Source organism: Uloborus diversus, unplaced genomic scaffold, assembly GCF_026930045.1.
Source record: "Uloborus diversus isolate 005 unplaced genomic scaffold, Udiv.v.3.1 scaffold_13, whole genome shotgun sequence".
Lineage (NCBI taxonomy): Eukaryota > Metazoa > Arthropoda > Arachnida > Araneae > Uloboridae > Uloborus > Uloborus diversus.
In genome coordinates, this window is record NW_026557987.1 from 6,155,076 (window position 1) to 6,165,286 (window position 10,211).

The window sequence follows — 10,211 nt, forward strand, 5'->3', positions numbered from 1 at the left end:
AACTCGGGGATCGTCAAAATGGATATTTCGGGTAAAAAAACTCAACATTCGTTCGGGGGTGAGTAAAACGGAAATTCGAAATTAATCCCTTGCAGTACATTGGAAAAAGCATCAGAAAGTCCTACTACAGTGACTGCTGCTTATATGACTCATGTTTATTTAAAACAAGTTTGATTCAATAAAGCAAAAATGTGCTTTTTCTTAAATTTTGATTTAATTTTTAGTCAAACAAGATCAAGTATCATTAGAAGTATGCTGTTTACAAAGATTATCCATTCTCTGATTATTAACTTTATCATAAAACAGTGTGAAAACACAATTACAAAATTCATATTTTAACTTATGTGCTTAAATGTATTTACTGCTGATTGCTAAACAAAGGTAGCATTAGACATTCTTTTTTCAATGTCATAAATTTACTTATACTGCCGTGTGCAGGTAAACGGCAGTATCTACAGAAATGAGTTTTTGAGATATTTGGAGAAACGCGTTTTTGATTTCCCACAAACATCAATAAAAGATTAAAATTTGATTTTAGGTGATTCTACATGTTTGTATCGAAATATGTTTTGGGTAATCTGTTTCATTTTCATTTTGCAATCAAAATTTTGATTAAAGCAGATACTGCCGTTTACCTGCTCTTCGCACTAGTAATTTTCATACACTTTTGACTGGTAGTTAGCAGTAACTGCATAGTATGCTACTGAATGACCAACAACTACATATTCGACATAGTACGGAGTAGATACGTTATTTCGAAGTATATTTATTGTAAAATGAATAATATATTTTGTTTTCTTTATCTTTACTAATAATAAAGCTGAAAGTCTATCTGTCCGGAGGATGTCTGGATGTCTGTAGGATGTCTGACGCGCATAGCGCCTAAACCGTTCCGCCGATTTTCATGAAATTTGGCACAAAGTAAGTTTGTAGCATAGGGGTGTGCACCTCGAAGCGATTTTTCGAAAATTCGATGTGGTTCTTTTTCTATTCCAATTTTAAGAAAAAAAAATATCATAAGATGGACGAGCAAATTACGAAATGATCATAACGTGGAACTCTAACATGGGCACAAGCCAATTGGCGAGATACGAAATTATCATAACGTGGAACCGTAAGATGGGTATAAGCCAACTGGCGAGAAAATTCACCATACATTATTTGTAAATATACAGGCGAACCAAAAGACCTTTTGATTTTTCTATTACGGGCAAAGCCGTGCGGGTATCATTAGTAAAACATAAATCAATACCGTGTATACACTTGACATAAATTTAAAATAAATGAACTAAATGTTACTTTAAAATAAAATGAAAATTTTGTTTTCTTACACAAATGTAAATAAATGCCATTATGTATATAGTATGTTCGTTTGTTATTAAAAAAATATGACTTAAATATGTATCAAACGAAATGACCTACATACAGGTTGCGTTCGATGAACTCGACCGAGAGCGACCGGTTAGTTAATCACGTGACAACTAATGATCACGTGCTCCAATCAACCAATCAACTGCTTAGAATGGTAACCAGTGAGGTAACCGGTTGATCATAGAACGCTGCGGTAAGTAACTGGTTACTCACCGGTTAACCGGTGAGGTTCGTCGAACGCACCCACATTTGATAGAAATTTAATGCAATAACTTTTATACGTACCTACCCAGATACCAGATATACTTGCTGATTTAAACAGTGCTTGGTAAACAAACTCAGATTTGTAGTTTATATTTTTTGACTTTAATAAATCGTTGAATATTAAAAAACTTCAGTAGATGTTCTTTTCTCTTTCTTTTTTTTTTTAACGCATCTCGAGCAATGCATTGAGCCTGATCGAACAACTAAAAGTGCAGCTGCTTAGTACAAAAAGTTGTGGAAAATATCGTCTGCGACTAAACAAAACAGATGGAACAAAATCGTTCTGTTGCTGCACGTTTATTTATCGTCTGCAAAGCATTGCTTGTGTTCGCTCGTATGTTATCTTTTATAACTGTAAAATAGCAAAAACAGATTTTTGTTTTATTGTTTTTAGAACACGAATATGAGGAATCGAATAACATTTTTTTTTTTAAATGTCTGAGACCTATGAAATTACCAAACGTTTTCTTCGACTTTATTTGAAATAAAGTACGGTTATTTTCCCTAACTAATGGTTTTAAGTAGGGTTGAAAGACGCCCCGGATTTCAAGGGACAGTCCCGTATTTTGAAAAAGTGTCCCGCGTCCCGGGGAACTTCCATACGGGACGGCTAAAGTCCCGTATTCTAGCAAATTACAATAATTTACAAATGAAGACATTATTTTCAGAGAAAAAAAGTAAAGCGAAACAAAAAATGTGAAATAAAGAGCAATAAAAAAAATCATGTGGAAACAAAAATTATTTTCGTTTCAATTTGGTTTTTGTTTTGGGTGGTAGACCATGAGGAGCCAAATGATCGCTTCCTCTTAGCTCATTGACTAATGTTGGAAATATATCTCTGCGCATGCGTCGTCAATCGCAATAAAAAATATTTTTATACTTTGGTAGGCTACATTTTGTGAGGTTTAATGCTTTATTACGAATAAATTTTTCAGATTTATCATAAAGAGACGTTATAACGTCGGAGAGCACACCTTATTTCTATTCCTATTCAGAGTCACAACTGACTACAACTGTATTTATGTCGAGGACTGCATACTAAGTGCCTTGCCTCTGTTATTTTATATACCGATAGATGGCAGCACCATCACTGGATCGAACAGTTAATGAGAATTTAGAACTAGACCAGGAGCTAATAGCTAGCTACCTGGTGCTTTGTCCTCGCGTCATGGAAAAAGATTTTGGAAATTATTACATTGCCTGAAAAGTACTCAACCAGGAAACTTATTCAGACGATAGGTTTAAATGTTTGTCAAAAACGATATATAACACAATTAGAAGGTGTGGAAATTTTACTAATGCGGCAAAAATGCTTAAACCTCATTCATTGAAAATGCACAATGTAGAGCGTTTTAACTTTAGCTAGGAAATCATGTCCTGGGATAACCAATGAATACAAATAATTTTTTCTAACGAAAAGAAGTGGAGTTTGGATGGACCAAACGGACGGAAGTACTATTGGCATGATTCACGAAAAGAAAAAGAAATATTCTACAAGCACCAATTAGATGGAGGCTCTGTCAGAACCTTGAGAGTGCTTTGCTTACAATGGTGTGCGCTCAGTTGCGTTTGTTTCAGGTATAATGACCTCAGAAGCATATCAAAATGTCCTCCCAAGTCATCTTTTACCAAAAGCTGAATTTATTGCTGGAGAAAATTGAAAATATCAGCAAAACAATGCATCTATCCATCCGAGTAACAGTGCAAAAAATAGGCTCCAAGTAAACAATGTTGAAACTTTGAAATGACCAACTGAGTCTCCAGATCTTAACCCAATAGAGAACTTATTGGGTGACTTAGCAAGAAGAGTTTATGCAAAGGAGAGACATTTTACTTTATCAATAGAGCTGAAATCTACCATCGAAGATGAATGGTAAAAAATACGTTCCGAAATTTGTCAAAAACTAGTTTCATTCATGAAAACAAGAATATTTGAAGTAATTTGAAGGAATGGCCCCCACACAAGCCTATAAAGATTTGAATTTTTGTCCTCATATGCTTTTTTCTATGTTGGCCTTAAAGATTTTACTCAGGTTCAAATATTGATCTGTAATATTTTCTGATAATGAAACACTTACAATTAATTTTTTTTGTCTTTTTTACTTGTATTTAAGGTTAATAATTATCACTCATATGACTTTTTGATCCTAAGATTAAGGTATGTCCAATTTCTCAAAAAAGTGCACTGGACTTAAAAGTTTTTACTCAGACTGTACATGCTACTGATTACCTGCACAATGTAGCGATAATATCAATTACTGCTAATCAACACTGATTTAAAAAATGCTCTTATTTAGCGGCAAGCAAATAAACATGTTTGCAGCATAAAACTGAAGTAATATAGATTTCAAAAATGCAAAAAAAAAAAAAAAAAAGATAAAAATGGAAAATTTCGCAGTTACTGCCGTTTATCATCCCACGGCAGAACGGTTATGGGCAAAAAATTTCAAAGATGCAAATAAATGAAAATCAAAAAATTTGCAGTTACTGCCGTTTGCCTGCCCACGGGAGAAAGTTTTCGTTCTGCCGTGGGCAGGTAAAGAGCAGAAGTACAGACTGCCGACTTCCCGCAAAATGTTGCGAAAAAAGCAGTTACTGCTAATTACCACTGGTAAAAAAATGCTTTTTTTTTTCTGCGGCAACCAAATAAACATGTTTGTACCATAAAACTATATCAATATAGATTTCAAAAATGCAAAAAATGAAAATCGAAAAATCTGCAGTTATTGTCGTTTACCTACCCACGGCAGTATATATATAAAAATTATTAAGAAAGAGAATATCTCATTGAAGTCACCACACCCAAAAATATGCAAATGCTGCTTGAGTGATAAATAGTACACTGAATTTAAATTTGAGCCTGATTTACTGAATAACTTAATGTAATCAACAAATGTGCAAGTTCAGATTCGTAAAGCTATATTTTCAAATTGAAAGTACTCATTATGAGTATTTTTGATAATAAATAAGGATAAAAAGAAACAAAAACAATTCAGTTTTTAAAAACATTAAAAAATATAATGAGTGGTAGTACATGCCAAAATAGCTTTCATTTCCCAAAAAATATTAAAAAACCTCCAAGATGCAAAAGATTGAAATCTCGAATCGAATTTTCGTGAAGTACGTTCGCTGTTGGCATGTTTTTGAAAAATAAATTTATTTATTATTTGACTAAGCATAACTAAAATTAAACATAAAATATGCTAGTTGAAAATAGAATATGTGAAAATATCCTTCAAGTGTCCAAAATATCGAAATATTTACAAGATGCAAAAAGATTGAAATCTCAAACACAAGAAGCAATTTTTCGCGAAGTTCCAGAAAGTGCAATGTTGCCATGGTTTCAAAAATAAGAAAGTTTATTATCGATGAAAATGAAACAAAAAATAAGCTTAACCACAGTAGCGTATGTCGAAATAACTTCCGATTGCCAAAAATATCAAAATATTTACAAGATGCAAAAAGATTGAAAGCTCAAACAACAAGTACTTTTCCGCGAAGTCCGAGCAAGTGCAATGTTACAATAGTTCCAAAAATAAAAATATTATTTATTAAAATTAAACATAAAATAAGCTCATTTAGGGTGGTGTATGTCAAAAGAACTTCCGATTGCCAAAAATAACAAAATATTTACAAGATGCAAAAAGATTGAAATCTGAAACACAACAAGCAATTTTTCGCGAAGTTCGAGGAAGTGCAACGCTGCCGTGGTTGCAAAAATAAGAAAGTTTGTTACCTATTAAAATGAAACAAAAAATCAGCTAATTTAATAGTAGCGTATGTCGAAATAACTTCTAATTGCCAAAAATATCAAAATGTTAACAATATACAAAAAGGTTGAAAGCTCAAACATGACAAGCAATTTTCGGCGAAGTCCGAGTAAAGTTTGATGTTCCGAAAAAAAAAAAAAAAAAAAAAAAAAAAAAAAAAAAATTGCTAGCAATTGAAATAAAACATAAAATAACTTAATCTATGGTGGGGTATGTCAAAATAACTTCCGATTGCCAAAAAATATCAAAATATTTACAAGATGCAAAGAGACTGAAATCTCAAAAACAACTAGCAATTTTCGGCGAAGTCCGAGTAAGTTTGATCCTTGCCATGGTTCCCCCCCCCCCAAAAAAATGTTAGCAATTGAAATTAAACATAAAATAAGTTAATCTATGGTGGGGTATGTCAAAATAACTTCCGATTGCCAAAAATATCAAAATATTTACAAGATGCAAAGAGATTGAAATCTCAAAAACAACTAGCAATTTTCGGCGAAGTCCGAGTAAGTTTGATGTTGCCATGGTTCCCCCCCCACCAAAAAAAAAGTTAGCAATTGAAATTAAACATAAAATAAGTTAATCTATGGTGGGGTATGTCAAAATAACTTCCGATTGCCAAAAATATCAAAATATTAGCAAGATGCAAAAAGATTGAACTCGGAAGCACAGAAAGCAATTTTTCGCGATGCAGCATATCGAACAAAAGTTAAGAAACTTGCACTGATGAAATATTCTTGAAAAATATTTAAGCACAATCCAATGATTTTCTACCAATTTCAAGCACTAAACTTTCACGCTTTTTTCAAGGTTTTAAAACTTTTTCAAGGTTGTCAAGCACTAGAAAAAGAAAAAAAAAATTCAAGCACTTTTCAAGGTTTTTCAAGGGCGTATGAACCCTGGAGAAATATCGGTATCACCCTGCTTGGATTTGACGCAGGGGTAGAAGCGGTTAACTTGTAACATATAGGACATTTTCCATGAAAAATATAGGAAAAATACAGGACACATTTTATGAATAATTTTGTTTGAAAAAGTAAACAATACATAGTTTATATTATCTAGTTATTCTCGCAGTAATTATTATGAATGATTTCAATTAATCATACTGCATACAGTTAAAAAAAAAAAAAAACTAAAATGAAAATTATAACATACCTAGAATGCGTTTCCCCGAGTTCCTGAAAGAATAACTTATGAAAAAACTGTTTACTTATGTAAAAATATTTTTAAACAAAATTTATATATATATATATATATATATATATATATATATATATATATATATATATATATATATCAAAGCCATTTTCAACCCTTGACTGCTACATGAATCATGAATCATACAGAGCAGAATCAATTTTTTCTTTTAAGTTTCACTGTTTTTTCTTTTATTGAAGGTACCCCCAACTTCTTTTGCCTCTGACTGTCATGCGTCTTTATATGATTTTTCCATTACTTTTTGAATTTCGTATTTAGAGAATAAGTTGTGATAAAACAAATTTTCTTGGTAATGTTTTCCCAATCTCAGCATCTTAATTAACCTTAAAAAACTCATTATAGCGTCAATGGTTAAGAGGATCTTTCTTATGTCAGTATCTTTTTGTTTTGGAGAAAAACGTCTTTCAACAGATGATACAAACCGAGAAAAAGCCAAAATGACTAAAATGACTTTCACCGCTAAAAATTCTAAGTGTTTGTTTTTAGAAAGCTGACTATCATTTCAAAAACATTTTTCCAAAATGAATAATTGATTTCCAAGTACCATCAAATCTCCATTCCTCAAAAATTTTTAACATTAATGTACGTAACGATTTGACTCCATCTGTTAGTTTGCCTAGATAATTTTTGGTTAGTACTTAGGGCAAAATATTGCCTAGATATTTTTCAGATGGTGACGTAGCTTTGAAACATTTCTTTCTAATAAGAGGATGCAACTTCTTTTTTTAATTTTCGAAAAGTTTATTTTTCAATAACGAATTCTGCTAAAAATATAGCTTTACAATATTGTAAACTAACTTTTGCAAGAAATTCAAATTTCGAATCAAGGGCGAGTTCATTCATAATTTTTTTTTCTGCATAGTTACCTAAATTTAAGCATTTCAAATGGGCTTTTTTTTTCGTACATTTATATCGAATGAATCTTCCCCACATTTTGGTATTCGTACCGATTCAGTGACAAAGTACTTCATCAATAGTTAGGAGAACTTGTTATAAAATATGGATCATTGAAGCTTTCTCTTAAAACAATTTTAAACATTGTCAAAAATACTTGACACCTAAAACAAAATTAAAACAGACAGGTTATGCTAGAGATTCCAAAAAAAAAAAAAAAAATTATACACAAACATCTCGTTTTTAAGCAATCTTGAGTTATTTGTTGTCACGTTTTGAAAGAAAGTGTGAATCAAGTGACCTAAAGGTTTTTCCATGGTCATTTTATAAAAGTGTATACAAGAAACTGAGAATATAGGAAATATAAGACAATTGCTAAAAATATAGGAAATATAGGACACTTTTGATGCCTTTTTTTTGAAAATATAGGAATACTTCTACCCCTGTTTGACGTCATGACCAGGGGCGTAGCTAAGGGGGGGGGGGTTTTGGGGACAACCCCCCCCCCCCCCGAAAAGTTAGTCTCAAAAAAAAAGAAAAAAAGAAGAGAAGAGAAAAAAAAAAGAAGAAAAGGAAAAAATTCCAAGCGATTATACACACACACACACATATATATATATATATATATATATATATATATATATATATATATATATATAATGTATATATATATATTATATATATATATAGAGAGAGAGAGAGAGAGATAAAAGAAGTAACCCCCCCCGAAAGTCGGGTCTAGCTACGCCACTGGTCATGACTCCTCCTTTAAACCTCTCCGTTTGCTAGATTCCATCGGTTGAAGGAGGAGTAACGACGTCAATCTGAATATGGGAAAGTCAGATTCAATAGAAAAAAGGCGCCGCGGCCACGTGTTTGGGCAAAACAGCAAGTGTACAGTATCTTTTAACATAACGAAAACTTTTAAAAATCCGGTTTTTAAGTAAAATCAGTATAAAAGCGGACTAATCGGGCCAAAATGCTAAAAAGCAATCTAAAGCAAACTTTACTCTAAAAAACGGACTTAGGCGGGAAAAGCGGACAATTTGGAAGCCCTGTATCTATTAGCAATTGTAAAAAAAAAAAAAAATAGGGACTGTCCTGGACTCGACAGGGTATCTGCTACTTTTTGAGTTTTGAAATCCATGACTTCTGCCCGTAGTTTTCCATGACTCACTTTCTTCAAATCCATGACTTTCCATGACTTATGCAAGTTACTTCATTTGACAATGACATCAAAATTGCGCATAAATATAAATATTCAACTAAATATGTATATGAAAAATAAATGCTTCAACAATTTATTGAGACAAAAAATAAGTACGAGAATTTAAGAACATTCAAAATCTAAAATAACCCATTATCTCCCCAAAGCGCAGTGTGAAATTGTAAAATACAAATTTAGTAAATGCATTCATACATTAAACAGAAAAAAAACCCTTCAAAATACTCAATTCCAGAGTCATCATGGCAAAAGATAAGTTAGTAACAAATCTGAATACGATCGGTATAATTATTCAATTGTAATGTACAAAAGCAAGCTTACCATTAAATATAGAAACTTCAAACTGCTATTTCTACTGTTTATGTGTTTTTTTAAACATTGTAGAAAAGCTATGATACGAAAAAAAAATCCCAGTCTCCGGAATGGGAAAACTTACGATATTGAAAACATACGATAGTCCTGAGCACGAAATCCATGACCGACAGTCAGTTTCCATGACTTTTGGACATTTTACACTGAAATCCATGACTTTCCATGAACAATTTCGATCATGTTCAAAATCCGTGACTTTCCCTGACTTTCCATATGTGTGAGCATTATATATAGTGAAATTAGACATACTACACCGCTAGTAGAAGTGAACTTGCAAAAAAAATGTCCACAGCCTGAAGTTGGAGAAAAAGAAAAACACGTGAAGCATTTTTCCTCAAGGAAAATTTGTATTTATTATCTTCAAAAGATTTCTGAAGTTGACGAACATCTTCATTGATATTTAAAAAAACATTTAGAAAAATAAACAAATATTAGTCGCTATAATGCAACGAAACATTAAGTTTACGAACATGCTGATTCCGAGGAATATAAGGCATTACCGTAACACACAAAAATAGGCCTAAAGGCGTTTTATAACTTTAAAATTGACATCACGTCGTATAACGCCCTGCCAGGAGTAAAGAGCACTGGCAGACATCACGAAATCACGATGAATTACTACGTGCAACACATTGCGGCTGTGTGAGGTGAGAGAGAGAGAGCGAAAAAAATCGCTCGAAGTATTTAAAGTCTTCACATGGCTTTCAAATTAAGAATATGCAAAACACAAGATATGTTGCCAATGAAAGAAAGTTAAAGATATGTTGCCAATCAAAAAGTAACTCAATCAAAAAAATAAACTCGCGGTTATAAGATACAATGAACTGGTGACTCGGTTCACCCAAAAGTTCATTCATTTGACTGAGTTATTGCGACCGATCGCACGAATGACGTCACAACGTGATGCAATGTTTACATCGAAAAAGGATTGATTCTGCATGATGCAAAAACGTATTTTTAATGATTTTTTTTTTTTTTTTTTCAAATTAAGGGATTCTTTCACTTTTTGTGAAAGTTTAAATTAAAAATCTAACAATATGCACGGACACCCTGACTCTAGTTGGAAAGAAGTTTTTTTTAACCGCCCTAAAGGGCAC